Genomic DNA, 15,790 nt, shown 5'->3' on the forward strand with positions numbered 1-15,790 from the left:
TCCTTTGGATATATGTGGAATTGTTTTAGGAAGTCCTTACTTGTATGATAGAAAGGCTATTCTCTATAGAGCTAAGAACAAGTATCTACTTGTTAAAGATGGAATCGAATACTTTGTAAGAGCTCATAAGCTCAAGAATAATTACACTCTCATAAACTCAGGACAGATGAAAAGAATGATAAATTCATGCAAACAATTCTCACTGATGGTTGTAAAGGAAAAGAAACCTGATAAGTATTTGAGGGCTGTAATGCTGAACAACAAGCTAATATAGAAAGGGTTGTTTCAGAGTATGATGTCTTGTTTCAAGAACCTAAAGGTCTGCCACCCAAAAAGGGAATATTACATGATATTGTTTTGCAGCAAAATGTTCCATTGCCTAACGTTGGGATGTATAGGTTGTCTGCTTTAGAGAATGTTGAAATCAAGAAGCAGGTGCAGGAGTTGCTCAAGAAGGGCTTCATCAGGCCTAGCACATCACCATATGGGTCACCAATCGTTTTGGTGAGAAAGAAAGATGGCTCGTGGAGAATGTGCATTGACTACTGAGCATTGAATAAGATAACAATCAAAAATCGTTATCCCCTTCCTCGCATAGATGATCTCTTAGATCAATTGAAGGAGGCTGTTTATTTCACCAAGTTGGATTTGCATAGTGGTTACCATTAGGTCAGAGTTGTAGAGCAAGATGCATGGAACACTGCTTTCAAAACAAAGCAGGGATTGTATGAATGGCTGGTTATGCCTTTTGGCTTAACTAATGCTCCTGCTACTTTCATGAGATTAATGAATGATGTACTTAGACCTTTTATTGATGATTTTGTTATTGTGTATCTGGATGACATTCTAATTTTTAGTAAAACGTGGGAAGGACATTTAAAGCATGTTAAGCAGACATTAGATGTTTTGAAAAGAAAAAAACTTTATGTTAAACTCTCAAAATGTGAATTTGGAAAAACATCTCTAAACTACTTGGTTCATATAGTAGGGGGAGGTGAATTGAAAATAGATCCCTCTAAAGTGGCAATCATTGTGAACTGGCCTAAACCGAGGTCTGCTACAGAAGTAAGAAGCTTCTTAGGAGCAGCACAATATTGGAGGAAGTTCATTTCTAACTTCTCCTCGATTGCAACTCCCTTACATGATTTAATAGGACTGAATAAGGTGTTTCAGTGGGGAGGCAAACATCAGAAAGCCTTCGACACCTTGAAAGAGAAAATTAGTACAACACTTGTACTAGGACTGCCAGATCTGCAAATACCATTTGAGATCCAAACTGATGCCAATGACTATGCCATGGGAGCAGTGTTGACACAACACAGTAAACCCATATGTTATCATTCTAAGACTTTTAATCCTGCAGTAATTAACTATCCTACATATGATAAAGAATTGTATGCATTAGTTCAGAGTATGAAAAAGTGGAAACATTACTTAATGGGCAAAGAGACAGTAATACATACTGATCATCAACCACTTCAATATCTACACTCCCAAACTAAGTTGTAGCAATCAAGACATTACAGATGGATGGGTTTTCTACAACAGTTTCATTTAGTCATCAGATATAAAAAGGGCATACATAAAAAGGTTGTAGACATGTTATCTAGACCCATTATAAATGCATCTACCATACTTAAGCATAATTATGTGCTACATGAAAGCTACATAGAACAATATGCTCAGGATATGGACTTTAAAGATGTATATGCAACTTTGAGTCAAGGCAAAAGAGTAGAAGAATTGGACTATCATATAAAGGACCGACTCTTATATCATTGTGGGAAACTCTTTATTCCACAAACTGAGAGGATAAAGATAATTAGGGAAGCACACACTTCTCTGATATCAGGTCACTTTGGGGTAAGTAAAATAGTTGCATAGCTGCAAAGATTCTGCTATTGGCCGAAAATGAATGAGACAGTTTCTAGATATGTAAGAGGGTGTGCCATGTGTGCTAAAAGCAAGCCCAAAAATAGAAAACTAGGCTTGTACACTCCATTGCTAGTTCCTTCTCACCCTTGGGAAAGTGTTTCCATGGATTTTGTTGGAGGACTGCCTGAATCTAGGAAAGTTCATGATTATCTATATGTTGTTGTGGATAGGTTCAACAAAATGTGTATTTTGATACCTTGTAGTAAACAAATCACAGTTGAACAGACTGCAAAATTGTTCTTTGAACGTGTATGGGTTCATTTGGGATTACCCACTTCCATTATATCTGATCGAGACACCCGATTTGTGGGAAAGTTTTTGTCAAGTCTGTGGGAACTGATGGACACCAAGTTGAAGAAAAGCACAGCTTTTCATCCACAAACAGATGGCCAGAAAGAAGTAGTAAACGGGACAGTGATCCAGTTACTGAGAGGTTATTGCAGCAAACATCCTAAGCTTTGGGATGAACACTTGTGCTATGTGCAACATGCTTACAATAGAGCCAAACACTATTCTACACAGAGATCTCCTTTTGAGACCTGTTTTGGTTTCACACCAAGGTCTCCTTTGGATTTTGTCTTTGGTAAAGATACCATGGTTGATGGACACACTGATGTGGACAAGGCAACTAGGTTCATTGAACAGATCCAGGAGATCCATTAGGCAGTACAGGAACAACTGGAAAAGAGCCAAGCCAAGTACAAGGCTAGGCATGATAAGCATCGGATGGAGCATAGTTTTCAAGTTGGATACCAAGTCTGGCTGTATATCAGCAAGGAAAAGATGCAAGGTGAAGGTAAAAAGCTAAAGCCTATCAGATATGGACCTTTTAGGATACTTGAGAAGATTGGTGAAAACGCCTTTCGCCTTGATTTACCAGCTTACATGCACATCTACTCAGTTGTAAATGCAGATTGCTTGAGATTGTTTGAACCTTCAATGATTGAAGACCCTGAAGAGCAAAGTCAATTTCCTTCTATTGATGACCTGCTACCTGAATACCTCAATGAGTTGCAGGAAGACACAGTGCTGTATAGGAAGGTGAGGACAACGCACAAGGGAGATGTTGAGTACCTCAGGATTGGGCTCAAAGGTTCAAAACCAAGTAGTGCAAAGTGGATTGAGATTGGACAAGTGAGAAAACAGTACCTTCACTTAGTCGATGCTTGAAAACCAACTTTTGGTGGTCCAAAAGCTTTTTCAATGGGAAGGTCGTGATCCGAATTGGATCCATAGAAGACTGTCAAAGAACCATGACTATTTCAGGTCGAACAAATCTCCAGAGAAATCCAAAACAACGATCCAAGACACCCTGAACCAGTGGCAATGGCAGACAATGTGGAACGACAAGGACCTCGGTGAAAGTGCGCTGACCGAGGCCCATGGAGACCGCACAAGAGGTCAAAGTAGCCTCTGGGAGCCCCGGATTGGGAAACAGAGGTGGTTTAATCGCGCATCACTGGGCGAACAGGGCCGTGAAGGAAAAGTCGGAGCACTCGATTGTGTGGGGGAGTCAGAGAACCACATGCGGAAAAGGAAAAAGAGCTGAAAGTACAAGGCGGGACCCGTGCTCTGGAAAATCGGTCGTATTGATCGGGGTGCTCTTAAATGGTAAGAGGTTTTGGACAAGATCGGAGCTATTCCATACACCGATCGACGTGTGGCAAGCGAAGGTGAGAGAAAACGGCTATTGATCGTGCGCTATTGGTCGAGCAAGTCAACCGCGCGAAACATGCGTATGGCGTCGGATCTAGAGGCCCCAGATCGGATGGCTGAGATCGTGCCCGACGGAGGAAGCGGAATCGACGAACGAATATGCCACGTTTTGGGAGGATTTGGAATTCGTTTGACCGCCACAGTGGAGGAAGAATGCATCCATGATGTAACTGAAGAAACGAATCGATGAAGCATGCTAGCACCATTTAGAGGAGGACAAATGGCCACTCCCTAAGCGTTCATGATGACGCTGAACAAGGAACTCCAAGCGCAGCTGCAGAAGGGGAATCGACAGAGGTGGAAGAGGAACCGAACAGGCATTGGAACGAATGGCTAAAGCCATGAATAGAGACAGAAGAAGAAAGAGTCGAGAGATGGAATAAGTGGAACAGTGAACCCTAAGATGAGGACTAAACACAGTGAACAATAAAGCAAAGCAGAAGAGATAGAGGGCCGAGCTGACCAACGGCAGCATCGAGCACCAAAGAGATTGAAGACTCAAGCCATCCCATAGAGGATCTGTCCACGCTGAGCACCACATTGGGCTCTTGCCATTGTAGACCAGATGGCCACAAAGCTGGCAAAAGAAGAAGAGTCTGTGCATTCCAGTGGCTTGGGGAATCTAAGAACCACCCTGCCAAGCAAAAACTGATTAAGGAGAACTCACATTGAGTCCCTATATTGTAATTCTTTGCTTAAAGGCACAATAAAACAAGGCCACCACTGAAAGTTGGACCAGAGATGTAGCCCTGGAGAATAGGGTGAACTCCTTATTAAAAATTTCTTGTGTCTTTGTGTTGCTTACTGTATTTCTCTGCTATCTTTCCGTTTTATTGTCTGTGTATTGGCAATATGATCGATCCATTGCTGCAATAACACAGAACACACACCAGCACATGAGTCTATAATACCTTTGCTTAGTAAATCTTTAACTGATGTCACTCATAGGGTGAATATCAGATCAATTTGACTAAACCAAATATCTCTTTTAGCTAATCACCCCCATGCCATATTCCAAGCGTGAATGTGGGATCACATGGTATAACTCAAAATGTAACGAACCAAGGCTTCCATAGGCCAATCCACCTCAACCCTCAACCACAGTCATTTCAACTAAACCGGTCCAGAAATCGCTAACACCAAACAAGCTTAGATGCCTCCAACTTTCTTCACCACATAGAGAGGAATTTTCCTGTCTTCACCCATTTGTCAAGAGTCCCAGGAGAAATCCCATCTCCACCCTTGACCCTTGGGAATTTCCCAAGCCTACCTCACCAGGATCCAAAGTCTATCGACCATCCAAAGATTAAACCAAAACGAGGAACCCCCAAACACCATGGCTATTGAGGAAAAGGCAAGGAAAGGCTATAAACCACTGTCAATATAGGAAAATCCCATACCAATGACATCAAACATAAACAATAAACTAATGCATGCACCATGCATCAAATCTTAGCATGGTAAATCACACATGCACACTGTTACCTACAAATCCACAACTATTTTTTTCCCTTGCTTGCTGTTGTCCAAACTTTTGCTTTTGTTCCCTTGCTTGATTTCTCCCTTGTTTGTTCTCTCTCCTTTTGCTAAACTTGATCACAAGATCAACAAGATTTTTCCATTTATTCTCTGGTGCCTTTTTATCATTAATGTCTGATGTCTCTTCCTTTCTTTTTCCTTTTTTTCTTCATTGTCCCTCATTTTTTTTATAATTTCCCTTGCATGCATATTTATGTCTCTTCATCTTCCTTTTCTCCTATTTTCCTTTATTTCTCATATTAAATTCCATTTATTGCCTTTTTCCTTTGCCAATGCCTTTTCCAATTTCCATATCCATTAATAAACCACAAGTGATGCCCACTATAATGTTTTCCCCTCCATTCATCTTGGAATACATGTCCCATGACCTTGGTTTAATTTATTTAAATGGAAAATCAACCTGAGGCTAGTACATATGCATTGCCCTTGTTTTGATCTATTCAAGAGTTTAAATATATCTCTTAAGATATAATAATAAATGGTAGGGATGATACCCTAAGATGGTGTTGGAACATCTGGGTTATCCCTACAATGAGGGTCACAAACCTGAGTGTAGTTGCACATGGATTTCAAGGTGTCAACATAACATAAAGAGGGTTGTGATTTCTCTACCTTGTGTATAAAAGTATGAGTGACTGGGCATAAGTGGGGCTTATTCTTGGCATGGAGGAAGAAGGGGTAAAGAAGGAAGATTAGTGGAGAAGTGTCAAGGTTTGTTCATAGACACTAAACAATAGTGTGGGGAGAAGTCTATATACAATGGTTGGAAGGTTGTTAGTGGCTGCTTGGGTAGCCCTGTGTTGTGGAAAATTGACAGACTTGTTACAACAAGACGGATATACATTCCACACCTTAATAATTTACTTTTGGAGGATAAAAAGGGAAACCAAGAAGGCTAGTTATCAAGCCCTAAAACTGTGATTTGCAGTGGGTCAAATCAGAGAAAACATGGAAACCTCCAAGCCCTAAGTTTCGTCACCTTTGGAGCAACAAGGAGATGGATAGTGGGTGGATTAGGAAGACCCTAAAAACATGATCCGTTGGAGCAGTAGAGGTCATTGTTAGAGGGTAGTTACTGAAGTCCAAAAGAGAAATCAATCTTAATGGAGCAAGAGGGCTACTAGTGGGTAGATCTGCAAGTCAAAGTTCAATAATCTTGGAGAAACCAAGTGTGGTTGATAGTGGTAGATTGGATAGCCAGAGATGTAGTTGATGTGATCAACAGGAGAGGCAAAGCACCCACTAGATGTGTTCAAGATACATGGACTGAAAGGGTTGAGCATGCACACCTTCAACAAGTAGTTCAAGTGTACTTTGTTAAGGGAGGATTGGTGGTCATAGTTGTTGACACCAAGCCCTAGTTGTGTCCTTATATCAGGGATATATGTAAGGGCCATGATCCCTAGTATGGGATACCTAAGACTATTGTATTAAATATTTGTAATAAAACATGTAGTGGGTTAAAAATTCAAAAAAATTCACGTGCACTAGTTGATTCATTGATGCATGTTATTCCGTTGTGCAAAGTAGTAATGTTGAGGTATTTTAGTGTGGTTATGATTGTGATTTTAGAGATAGACCTACAACTGAAGTGCCATGGAAAAATCAACATATTGTATATACTTAATAAATGATATTGTATTCTTATGATGTTTCCTTGTCTATCCCTTTCATTGTTGTTGCATACACATGATCCAAACTAGAATCTATCTCTCTCATTTATTAAACCGTTATTGTGAGCACCAATAGAACATCTAGATATTTTGACAATACCATGTGGGTTCTTGTAATTTTTTTTACTTTATCATTGATTACTTTATTGCACTGAGAGGCACTTTCTACAACCTAGTACAAGGGAGATGTGTAATTCATTTCATGCTCAACTTGGAGCTAACATATGTCTTTTTTAAAAAATAACAGAATATGAAGTAAATAAAAACATACAATGCCTGCTCTACTCTAAAGTTTATATATATATATCTATATATATATATATATATATATATATATATATATATATATATATATATATATATATATATGTGCATGTGTGTACTTATTAATCATATATATATTTGTGTGTGTGTGTGTATTTCTTTAGTTTTAATTAAAAATTATGAAAAGTGGACATATCTTGTTGTGCTATTTGAGATATGTGAATGATATTTCAAATGTTATAAGAAATCTATGGAGGTTATCTACAATCTATAGAAGATTATAAGCATCAAGAAGTAAACTCAAGTACTTATGCACTCAATTGGATAGCACGAAAACCTATAGTAATTATATTGTTGACTAAACCCATGCCTTACAAGGAACTGCATGCAATTTTATTTGAATTGAATATAATGTTATTACGAGTGCCATAAAAGAGTGATGTGATTAACATGGCATCACCAACAGTGGACATGGACCTCATGGAGGCAGATTTATCTTTTTTGCAAACCTCACACTTATAACAAAAGCATAAGCACTTGAGCCTATAGAAAATGCCACAATTTATGTAACTTGACTGGTGATTATATGATTGAAACTATGAAAATCAATGATAGAATTAGAACTCACTAACCTTTCCTCCACAATGGCTCTTCTTCATAAAAAAAAGCTAAATACAAATAAGAAATGCCCATATAAAGTTACAAATAACAAAAATATAAAACGACTACTTAAAAGTTTGTATGCAATGACCTAAGATTACTTGGTAATACTTGTATCGATCTCTCACAAACACATCAATTGAAAACAAAGACAAGATTACCAACCCCAAATTTTGAGCAAGTGTTATGTTGGATTAACTGATAGAAATATTCAATACAAGTTGTATATAAATCTTGAATACAATGTTTATATAATCTAAACTATTAGGGGTGAGCCCAAGGAATTATTAACTTCGCTAATGGCTATGTTTTTTAGTAGAAGGTATCAAGCTTAAGAATTAACTCCGCACTTGATTTCTTTCCATTAACTGAAACATTCACAATGATACAAAGTTTTGTGACCTTTGGTTTCATCTTCTAAGATCTTATGACTCTTTTTATTCTCCTAACTCTTCACATTTCCCATTTTAAACATTTATAAAAAGATTACAATTTACCATAATCCCTAGGGATTATGCGTTTAGCATCCCCCACCTTAATCTGAAAGGGTTTTCGTGAGTCCAAGTATCCTTTTAAACCTTTCAAACTCTTCTCTTCCATGTGTTTTAGTGAAAATGCTTACAATTTTCTCACTTATAAAATAATGTCTCAAATAAACAATCTTGGCCTCTACATAACATTGAATTCTTGGACAACTTGATTCACTATTGCATAATGCACTATAATCTGATGGCCTTTCATTGGTTATTAGATGGACTAGCGTCGTCACTCCAACAGACCTTGCTTTCCAAGTTCATCCGTGAAACTTTGTCGAATAATTCAACAAGAAATACTAGTGTGGGATATCCAACACACCCCCTTATTGGATAATTGACAAACATGGGACAAATTGTCAATTAGATCTCCGACGGAGACTTCGTCGATATCTACAATGTAATGTGATAAAATCAACCTCGGATCATTGGTCAGATCTCCTACGGAGACTTCGTTGGTATCTACAATGTAATGCAAAAGAATCCACATAGGATAGCTGATGTGCCACTCGAAAATATGATGTCAGAGATTTGTTAGATAATTTTAAAATTCGATGTGAATTTTGACGATACGACGTTGGAGATACGAGCAAAATTTGACAGTGTTGTTCAACGATAGGCCATCGGAAAGTACAAAATATGATGAGAGTTGTCCGACGATCTGGAGTTAAAAATCCGACGTATAGGTACAAAATTCAGCGGGGACTATTCGACGATGCGACGTAAGATTTTCAATGGATATGTACAAAATCCAGCCAGAGACATTTGACCATTATGCACCGGAAATATGACGAAGAGAAACCATATCCGATGGCTGTGCTATTCATTCAAAGAGAGACATATGACCATTATGTGTCAGAAATCCATATCCTAACTTCATAATTGTTTGAAAATGGTGCAGTTAATGTTTGGAGAGAACAAGATTTAAAGCAATTAATATTTCATTCATGGCTTCTGAAATCACACCAGTTAACTTATTTCTATATAGTAATAGTACTGAAAGGAAGGGAGGAATATGGTTCCAAACAATGCCAAGACAATTTCTATGTTATCAAGGAAGTTGCTTCAATGACTTAAAGAAAGGATATTCCACTCAAATCAAATAACAAATTATATAGTGTAAGCTAAGCATGTTTTACTCTAGTAAAAGGTAAGGAAAAGATTGCATCCCCATTTGGCCATTATAGCTTTTAACATATAAGAAACGCAGTGTTAGACATTTCTCGATCTCGTGACCATAATGGATAGCAAAGTTAATTTAAGAAAAAAAAAATCTCCAAGTGATCTCATCTATGTCAATGTTTATTCACATGACTGAGGAAAAATACAAACAATGAACAAAAGGGAATGTGAAAATTTTCCAAAACACCATCTTTGACTCAATGAGAGGCATTATTGGGAGATTGGTTAGTAACTTTTCACTTCTAAATAAATTTGTAAATCCGTAAAAGAAAAGTAGCAAGGTCATATTAAATATCATGTCTATATCAAAACCTAACCCTAAAGCAACTCCTTACCACACAAGAGGGAAAGTATAGTTACAGAATTACCTTTACAACACTAAATTTGTAATTATGATAATGAATCTTGCAATATTTGAGTGTATGTATACCTGGATAACAGGATATTTTGCTTTCCAAAATTATCTATTGAAAAGAAAATAAAATGGTATAATGTGGAAAGAGAATAGAAACCTAATAGCATCTAGAAAACAATGACTCTTTATATGATGCAGGTGTGATAGATTTACCTAGAAGATTGTGAACATGATAATAATACTTCGACAATGACTCAAAATAAGGAACATTTAAATTAGAAACAAATGTATCAAGCTTCCTTGTAAAGGGAATCTCATGGGGAATGTCAATGTCCATTCTAAGCCATTTTAGAATGCTTAGAGCTACAATTTCACCACCAAATTCAAGACAAGAACCAATTAATGCTTCCACGAGATCTGTGACATTCTTAGTTTTCATTGTTCTATATCCCTTTATATGCAGGTTCTCCGAGAAAATGAATTCGTTTTGGAGATCCCCAGGGTGTATAACTAGGTGCTAACTAGGTATGATCCATTGTTGAACATCAAAACATTCATTATGGATACCCCTATAAAAAATATTGACATCACCCAACGAGTTATAGATGGAATCAAATTCATTTTATAATAATATAAAACTTACAAAATGGTTTTTTAGTGTGTTTTACTTTGAAACTTATGCCAATATTTTGTTTTGTATAGATTAAATAAATATTTAGTTAAGGTTTTGCCGGAATGTGAAAAAGTCTCCCTTTTGTGTCTGAGGATAATGCTCCAAGGGTGTAATTGATAGAATCCATGCATTCCCCACAAATATGTTTGTCCCAATGAGACATTTAAAATATCCAAGGGTGAAACATAAAAAATGATTTTTTCTTCCATGGATAGATGGTGTATTTAAATGTGCATTGGTATGTGATGTGTGTATATTTCCCTAAATCGAGCCGTCCAATGTCGTAGATAATATAATATAGTTTTCTTAATGTCCAATAAATTACCAAAAGTAGGTCAATGGGACTACTCAATACGTAAGTGGCAAGACATAGTGGAAGTGTGAAGTCCACTCCTATAAAATTAAAAAGAAAAGATAATCTATAAGATCTAAGCTCAACTATCTTAATGGCAACAAGGAATAAAATTCTCTGTAATGAAATAAAAGGAAAATAACATTCAAGGCTCCAAGTATCTATTGTCAAATGAAGAAGAGGGGGACATGTCCTTCTCTAAAGTCAAATCTATAAATCTTCTTCCATTTAAGGCTAAAGGAAGAATCCTTTTATAGAAGTCTAGATGGAACAACTAAACCTAGTCCAAGTGGTGTCTCTTTGTCTACAAGAGGTGACCCACTCACAAGAGCTAGTGTAGAGGGATTACCTAGCAGGCAGTCATAAACTCTATAAAGACCTTAATCAATAACTCTATGCAAATCTCACTATCAAGGGTTGCATTGCCTCACAAGATATAATGGATCAGAGGGCTTAAATGGTGTTTATCTCAACCTGCCTCTTAATACCTGTATCTAATGGGAGAAATGGGAATAAAGATGTAATCCTTTGAGTATTATTCATTTAACTGGGAGGGGGGTGGTGGGGGAGGAGAACGAAGGATGTGAGATCTAAGCCTAAGAGCCTCTCCCAAGTATAACACCAAGCATTGTTGAAGGATACTGGAAAAATGTTGAAAGGAAGTTATGCGACTCTTTGAATAGATAGTGGAATTGACTATGTATCATAGTACCTCATACCTCACCTACCTAATCTTAAATATAATACCTCCTATATTGGAACCTTCCTAATGTTAAGACCTAATAACTTTTCTAAGAGTTTATTTAAAGTTTCATTTTGAAAAGACCTCAGTCTCAAAGCTTGTTAGAAAGGAGGCTGCTGGTAAGCACAACATTATTGAAGATTATTTGATGCTCATACTACTACAATGTGCTTTTATGAGTATGAAACATGGCCACTTATTAGGATTTTTTTTTGGAAAATGTGTTGATTACATATATCCTTATGTCACCATCAACCTCACAATAGGACACTTTATTTCATTATTACAAATGTCACTGCTCAATTGTGTATTCGAATTCTCCAATTGTTTTCAGGTATTTCATGAACACCTATTGATTCAGAAAAGTAGGAAAAATGATGGTATTTGGTTATTACCTCCATAGGAAAGGTTTTGGCATCAAACATAACATAAATAGTTGACAAGTTTTTCTAAGCAGTTCCAATAACCAGTGAATCTTCTCAACTCATGTAACTTGCATAAAATTTTAGTAGTTTAGAAATTAAGTTTTGTTCCATGCATCCAAGGTTTCTTTTATAAAACATTGCATAATCCAATTCACAGTTCATTGTTTTTGCAACATTTAGCAATCAACATTAGTTTCAAAAGTACAAAATAAATCACTTTCACTGTAAGATCAAAACATTACAGTATGATATCAAGCATATTGTTATTTTTGTAAATTTTTCTAGTAGTCATAAGAATTCTTCAATAGATACCATAATTATTGTAAAAAGTTTTCTCTCAAGAATAACTTGTGAACAAGTTCAATATTCAAGGCCTTAAACAAGTATATAGTTAGCATATCTAAGCATTCAAAGGTTAACATCAACAACTTCAAACTTCATTAAAAAAGTAGTTCTATCCTCCATATAGATTCCAAGCCTAAGAGCCTCTCCCAAGTATAACACCAAGCATTATTGAAGGATACTGGAAAAAGGTTGAAATGAAGTTTGAGACTCTCCAAATAGGCAATGGAATTTACTGTGTATATCATAGTAACTCATAGCTAACCTAACTAATGTTAAATATAATACCTCCTATATTGAAACCTTCCTACTGTCAAGACCTAATACCCTTTCCAAGAGTTTATTTAAAGTTTCATTTTGAAATGACTTGGGTCTTAGAGTTTGTTAGAAAGAAGATTGCTGGTAGGCATGGAGTTATTGAAGATTGTTTGATGCTCATAATACTACAATGTGCTTTTATGAATATGAAACATGGTCACTTCTTTGGTATTCGTTTGGGAAATGTGTTGATTCCATATATCCTTATGTCACCATCAACCTCACAATAGGAGGCATTTTATTTTATTATTACAAATATCACTGCTCAATTGTGTCTTTGAATTCTCCAATTTCTTTCATGTATTTCATCAAAACCTATTGATTCAGACAAGTAGGAAAAATGACGGTATTTGGTTATTACCTCCATAGGAAAGGTTTTGGCATCAAACATAACATAAATAGTTGAAAAGTTTTTCTAAGCAGTTTCAATAACCCACGAATTTTCTCAGCTCATCTAACTTGCATAAAATTTTAGTAGTTTAGAAATTAAGTTTTGTTCCATGCATCCAAGGTTTCTTTTATAAAACATTGCATAATTCAACTTATAGTTCATTTTTTTCACAATATTTAGCAATCAACATTAGTTTCATAAGTACAAAATAAATCACTTTCACTCTAAGATAAAAAAGTTACAATATGATTTCAAGAATATTGTTATTTTTGCAAATTTTCCAGTAGTCATAACAATTCCCCAGTAGATACCATAATTATTGTAAAAAGTTTTATTTCAAGACTAACTTATGGACAAGTTCAAGATTCAAGGCCTTAAAGAAGTATATAGTTAGCAGATCCAAGGATTCAAAAGTTAACATAAAAAAATTCAAACTTAATTAAAAAAATAGTTCTATCCTTTATATAGATTCTAAGCCTAAGAGCCTCTCCCAAGTATAACACCAAGCATTGTTGAAGGATACTGGAAAAAGGCTGAAAGGAAGTTATGAGACTCTCCAAATAGGTAGTGGAATTGACTATGTATCTCATAGTACCTCATACCTCACCTACCTAATCTTAAATATAATACCTCCTATATTGGAACCTTCCTAATGTCGAGGCCTAATACCCTTTTTAAGAGTTTATTCTAAGTTTCATTTTGAAAAGACTTGGGTCTCAGAGCTTGTTAGAAAGGAGGCTGCTGGTAGGCATAGAGTTATTGAAGATCGTTTGATTCTTATTCTACTCCAATGTGATTTTATGAATATGAAACATCATAAATCTTTGGTATTCTTTTAGAAAATGTGTTGATTACATCTATCCTTATATCACCATAAACCTCACAATAGGGGGCATTTTATTTTATTATTACAAATGTCACTACTCATTTGTGTGCTTGAATCTCCAATTGCTTTAAGGTATTTCATCAAAATCTATTGAGTCAGACAAGTAGGAAAAATAATGGTATTTGGTTATTACCTCCACAGGAATGCTTTTGGCATCAAACATAACATAAATAGTTAACAAGTTTTTCTAAGCAGTTTCAATAACCAACGAATCTTATTAGCTCATGTAACTTGAATGAAATTTTAGTAGTTTAGAAATTAAGTTTTTTTCCATGAATCCAAGGTTTCTTTTATAAAACATTGCATAATTCAGCTTACAGTTCATTGTTTTTACAATATTTAGAAATCAACATTAGTTTTCGAAGTACAAAATATATCAATTTCACTCTAAGATCAAAAGTTACAATATGCTTTCAAGCATATTGTTATTTTTGTAAAATTTTCCAGTAGCCATAAGAATTCTTCAATATCTACCATAATTATTGTAAAAGGTTTTGTTTCAAGACTAACTTGTGAGAAGTTCAAAATTCAAGGCCTTCAAGAACTATATAGTTAACAGATCCAAGGATTCAAAGGTGAAAATCAAAAAATTCAAACTTCGAAAAATTATTTTTATCCTTCATATAGATTCTAAGCCTAAGAGCCTCTCCCAAGTATACCATAAAACATTTTTGAAGGATACTGGAAAAACGTTGAAAGGAAGTTATGAGACTTTCCGAATAGGCAGTGGAATTTACAATGTATATAATAGTACCTCATACCTCATACCTCACCTACCTAATCTTAAATATAATACCTCCTATATTGGAACCTTCCTAATGTCAAGGCCTAATACCCTTTCTAAGAGTTTATTTAAAGTTTCAATTTTAAAAGACTTGGGTCTTAGAGCTTGTTAGAAAGGAGGCTGCTGGTAGGCATAGAGTTATTGAAGATCGTTTGATGCTTATACTACTGCAATGTGATTTTATGAATATGAAACATGGTCACTTCATTGGCATTTCTTTGGAAAATGTGTTGATTACATATCCTTATGTCACCATCAACCTCACAATAGGAGGCATTTTATTTTATTATTACAAATGTCACTACTCAATTATGTCTTCGAATTCTCCAATTTCTTTTAGATATTTCATCAAAACCTGTTGATTCAGACAAGTAGGAAAAATGATGGTATTTTGTTATTACCTCCACAAGTAAGGTTTTGGCATCAAACATAACATAAATAGTTGACAATTTTTTCTAAACAATTTCAATAACCAACAAATATTCTCAGCTCATGTAACTTGCATAAAATTTTAGTAGTTTAGAAATTAAGTTTTGTTCCATGCCTCCAAGGTATATTTTACAAAACATTGCATAATTCAACTTACAGTTCATTGTTTTTGCAATATTTAGCAATCAACATTAATTTCAGAAGTACAAAATAGATCACTTTCACTCTAATATGAAAAAGTTATAGTATGATTTCAAGCATATTGTTATTTTTGTAAATTTTTCTTGTAGTCATAATAACTCTTTAGTAGCTACCATAATTATTGTAAAAAGTTTTGTTTCAAGACTAACTTGTGAACAAGTTCAAGATTCAAGGCCTTAAAGAAGTATATGGTTAGTAGCTCCAAGGACTCAAAGGTTAACATCAAAATATTCAAACTTCATTAAAAAAAATAGTTCTATCCTTCGTATAGGTTCTAAGCCTAAGAGCCTCTCCCAAGTATAACACCAAGCTTTTTTGAAGGATACTAGAAAAAGGTTGAAAGGAAGTTATGCGACTCTCCGAATAGGCAATGGAATTTACTATGTATCT

Source organism: Pinus tabuliformis, chromosome 3_2 (genome assembly GCF_031772625.1).
Source record: "Pinus tabuliformis cultivar Carrire ecotype Pingquan chromosome 3_2, CPIR1, whole genome shotgun sequence".
Taxonomy (NCBI): Eukaryota; Viridiplantae; Streptophyta; class Pinopsida; order Pinales; family Pinaceae; genus Pinus; species Pinus tabuliformis.